This window comes from Cervus canadensis, chromosome 8 (assembly GCF_019320065.1).
Source record: "Cervus canadensis isolate Bull #8, Minnesota chromosome 8, ASM1932006v1, whole genome shotgun sequence".
In the NCBI taxonomy this organism is placed as follows: domain Eukaryota; kingdom Metazoa; phylum Chordata; class Mammalia; order Artiodactyla; family Cervidae; genus Cervus; species Cervus canadensis.
The window spans coordinates 71,207,308-71,212,401 of record NC_057393.1 but is presented as its reverse complement, the minus strand read 5'-3'; the positions used below and the strand labels follow the sequence as shown (position 1 = coordinate 71,212,401).

General features: G+C 37.4%; 1 non-coding gene across 1 annotated transcript; it reads right to left on the bottom strand.

The window, feature by feature from the left end:
• Positions 1 to 501: 501 nt before the first annotated feature.
• LOC122446892 lies at positions 502 to 606 on the bottom strand. The gene has a single exon (XR_006271048.1). It is a non-coding gene; the product is annotated as a U6 spliceosomal RNA (small nuclear RNA).
• Between the last annotated feature and the right edge of the window lie 4,488 nt (positions 607 to 5,094).

The window sequence follows — 5,094 nt, the reverse complement described above, 5'->3', positions numbered from 1 at the left end:
CTTTGCTTATTTTTAAATTGGGCTATTTGTTTTCACTATTGAATTCTATGGGCTTTCCTGATGGCTCAGCAGTTAAGAATCCACCTGCAATGAAGGGGATGCAGGAGACACTGGGTCAGGAAGATCCCTGGAGGAGGAAATAGCAGCCCACTCCAGTATTCTTGCCTGGAGAAACCCATGAACAGCAAACTCTGGTGGGCTATAGGCCATAGGGTTGCAAAGGTCAGACTAAACTGAGTACAGCATAGCACATTGAGTTCTATAAGGTCCTCATATTTTATATAACCTCCTGTCAAATACATGGTTTACAAATTCTTTCTCCCTTTCCACAGAGTGTGCTTTCAAGTTTGTTGTAGTCCCACTTGTTTGTTTTGCTTTTGTTGCCTGTGTTTTTGGTGTTACATCCAAGGAATAATTATCAAGAAAAAGGTCAAGAAGATTTTCCTCCATGTTTACTTCTAGGAGTTTTACCATTTAAGACATTTTTTTTTTTAATAACAAAAATGTATGGAATGGTTCACAAATTTGTGTGTTATCCTTGCATAGGGGCCAGGCTAATGTTCCCTGTATAGTTGCAATTTTAGCAAATGTATTGCCAAAGCAAGCAACTGAGTTTCAGTCATTAATCCTTTTTGAGCTGATTTTTGCGTAGGGTATAAGATAAGGATCCAATTACAGTTTTTTGTATGTGGACATCACTTTTCCCAGAAGCAATTGTTGAAGAGACTATCCTTTCCCCATTTTGTATTTACATGTCAAACATCAGTTGGTAAAATATGTATTTAAATTTGTAGTTTAGTAGTATGTACATTTTAACATCATTCCAATTCATGAACACAAATTATCCTTTCATTTATTTGTGTCTTCTTCATTTTCTTTCATCAATGTCTTATAGCTTTTGGTATACAGATATTTCACTACTTGGTTAAAGTTATTCCTAAGTATTTTATTCTTTCTGATGCTATTTTAAGTGGAATTGTTCTCTTAATTCTACTTATGAAGAGTTAGTTGTGAATGTATGTAAATCCAGCTGGTTTTTATATGTTTTTCTATCTTTTACTGAATTTGTTGATTTTATACAACAGTTTATGTGGAGTATTTAGGATTTTCTTTTACTTCTAAAATGCATCATCAGCAAAAATATAATTTTGCTTTCTCCAAATCAGATGTCTTGTCCATTTGCCCTGGCTAGGACTTCCAAAACTGTGTTAAAGAGGAGGGGAGAGACATGGGCATCCCTGTTTTGTTCTTGATTTTAGCAAAACTTTCAACATTTCACTATTGAGTATGATGTTAACTATCAGCTTGTCATATATGGCCTTTATTATGTTGAGGTACATTCCTTCTCTATCCAATTTCTTGAGAACTTCTATCATGAAAATGTACTTAATTTTATCAAATGCTTTGCTTGCATCTATTGAGATAATCATGTGATTTTTAACCTCTATTCTATTAATGTGGCACATTGCATTAATTACTTTATATATATTGAACCATCCTTGAATCCCAGGCATGAATCCAACTTGATCATGTATTGGCATCTGATTTCATTTAGTTGTATTCTCTTATAACTCACTGAACTTTTTAAAGATGACTACTTTGAATTCCTTCTCAGATAATTCTTACACCTCAATTTTTTAAGAATCATTTACTGGAGATTTAATTTTTTTTCCCTTTTTGGGGTCATATTTCTTAAAACCTCATGTTTCTTGTAGCTTTTCATTTTGTGCCTGTGCACGTCTGAGTCTTTTTAGACTGGTTTCATCAAGGAAAGACCTTCACCAATCAGACTGGCTAGAGATTCTGGCAAAACTGAAACTTTTCTATGAATGTACATGTTTTACTCCTCTCATTTCTTCCTGGAAGATAAAAGGTTGTGCAACTTCTCAGGCTCAAAGTTGTGCTGGCCACAGTAAGCCTTCTCTCTGTTTCCTGAGACAGTGCACTAGAAGACGGAAACATAGGATGCACACTCAGCTCCTCTCCCACACTCCTTTCTTTAAATATTTACGTATTAATTTTTGGTTGCTCTTTGGCTTTTTTGATGTGCCCAGCTCTTAGTTTTGGAGAGTGGGGACCACTCTCTGGTTGCAGTGTATGGGCCTCTTGTTGTGATGGTCTCTCCTGTACAGCACATATTCTATGTGTACAGGCTTCAATATTTGTGGTGTGTCACATCAATAGTCGTGGCTTGTGGGCTCTAGAGCACTGGCTCAGGAGTTGTGGTGCACAGGCCTAGTTGCCCCATGACATGTGGGATCTTCCTGGACCAGAGATATAACCAGTGTCCCCTGCATTGCGAGGCAATTTTTTTTTTCTCATTTATTTTTATTAGTTGGAGGTTAATTACTTCACAATATTGTAGTGGTTTTTGCCATACATTGATATGAATCAGCCATGGATTTACATGTGTTCCCCATCCTGAACCCCCCTCCCACATCCCTCCCCATCCCATCCCTATGGGTCTTCCCAGTGGACCAGCCCTGAGCACTTGTCTCATGCAACCAACCTGGACTGGTTATCTGTTTCACAGTTGATAATATACATGTTTCAATGCTATTCTCTCAGATCATCCCACCCTCACGATCTCCCATAGAGTCAAGAAGTCTGTTCTATACATCTGTGTCTCTTTTTCTGTCTTGCATATAGGGTCATCGTTACCATCTTTCTAAATTCCAGATATATGCATTAGTATACTGTATTGTTCTTTATCTTTCTGGCTTACTTCACTCTGTATAATGGGCTCCAGTTTCATCCATTTCATTAGAACTGATTCAAATGTATTCTTTTTAATGGCTGAGTAATATTCCATTGTATATATGTACCATTGCTTTCTTATCCATTCGTCTGCTAATGGGCATATAGGTTGCTTTCATGTCCTGGCTATTATAAACAGTGTTGCAATGAACATTGGGGTACACGTGTCTCCTTCAATTCTGGTTTCCTTGGTGTATATGCCCAGGAGCTAATCAATGAATATAGTAAAATTGCAGGATATAAAATTAAAACACAGAAATACCTTGCATTCCTATACACTAACAAGGAGAAAAAAGAAAAAGAAATTAAGGAAACAATACCATTCACCATTGCAACAAAAAGAATAAAATACTTAGAAGTATATCTATCTAAAGAAACAAAAGACATATATAGAAAACTATAAAACACTGATGAAAGAAATCAAAGTGGACACAAATAGATGGAGAAATGTACCGTGTTCATGGATTGGAAGAATCAATATTGTGAAAATGAGTATACTATCCAAAGCAATCTATAGATTCAATGCAATCCCTATCAAGCTACCAACGGCATTTTTCAGAGAACTAGAACAAATAATTTGACAATTTGTATGGAAATACAAAAAGCCTCGGATAGCTAAAGCAATCTTGAGAAAGAAGAATGGAACTGGAGGAATCAACCTGTTTGACTTCAGGCTCTACTACAAAGCCACAGTCATCAAGACAGTATGGTACTGGCACAAAGACAGAAATATAGATCAATGGAACAAAATAGAAAGCCCAGAGATAAATCCACGAACCTATGGACACCTTATTTTCGACAAAGGAGGCAAGGATATACAATGGAAAAAAGACAACCTCTTTAACAAGTGGTGCTGGGAAAACTGGTCAACCACATGTAAAAGAATGAAACTAGAACACTTTCTAACACCATACACAAAAATAAAATCAAAATGGATTGAAGATCTAAATGTAGGTGAGAAACTATAAAACTCCTAGAGGAGAACATAGACAAAACACTCTCCGACATAAATCACAGCAAGATCCTCTATGACCCCCCTCCCAGAATATTGGAAATAGAAGCAAAAATAAACAAATGGGACCTAATTAAACTTAAAAGCTTTTGCACAACAGAGGAAACTATACGCAAGGTGAAAAGACAGCCTTCAGAATGGGAGAAAATAATAGCAAATGAAACAACAGACAAAGGATTAATCTCAAAAATGTACAAGCAACTCCTGCAGCTCAATTCCAGAAAAATAAATGACCCAATCAAAAAATGGGCCAAGGATCTAAACAGACATTTCTCCAAAGAAGACATACGTATGGTATGTCTCAACATCACTCATTATCAGAGAAATGCAAATCAAAACCACAATGAGGTACCATTACACGCCAGTCAGAATGGCTGCTATCCAAAAATCTACAAGCAATAAATGCTGGAGAGGTTGTGGAGAAAAGGCAGCACTCTTACACTGTTGGTGGGAATGCAAACTAGTTCAGCCACTATGGAGAACATTGTGGAGATTCCTTAAAAAACTGGAAATAGAACTGCCATATGACCAAGGTGAATTCTTAACCATTGGACCACGAGGGAAGCCCCTCTCCCCTCTTCTTGATGAACAAGTCTCAGGATTGAGCATCTTCTCTCAATGTCTGCAGAGCCACACTGGCTGCTGAGAGTCATTCAGTCCTTTTCCCTAGGCCAGTGCACTGAAATTCTGGGCCTTGAGTGGAAGCTCCACTTCTCTTTTTCCTTTCTGAAGGAAAAGTTTCAACATTATGTCCCTTCTCTGAATTTCTCAGGGCCATGCCAGCTGTTGAAACCTGTCAGCCTCTTCCTTTTTTCTTAACTGACTCCAAATGTTGGAACTATGTCAATTCCCTCAGCATTATGAGTGAGATTATATAGTAACAGGTCTCTCTCAAAGTGGCTTGAGGGTTGTTGCATAGTTAACTCTTTCCACTCATGGAGAAATTGATGGCTGAGAGGATTTCTCTTGCTCCTAATTATGCTGGCTTAGTAGAAGTGCTGACACAGGTTAACTGAAATTGCTTTTACACATTTCAGTGTGACTGTTCTCAGTTGTGAACTCATCTAGCATACTGAAACTTTTTAACTGGATTCTAGAGTTTTCATAAAGGTATTTTGGGCCTTAAAGTGATATTAAATTAGTGTGTCTATTGGCTGATGAGGGCTGGGACTTCCTTTTCTGCCTTTTTGCTGTTATCACTGCTTCTAATCTTTTTTTTTTTTTTTAATTGGAGGCTAATTACTTTACAACATTGTGGTCGGGTTTTGCCATACATAGACATGAATCAGCCATGGGTTTACATGTGTTCTCCATCCTGACTCTCC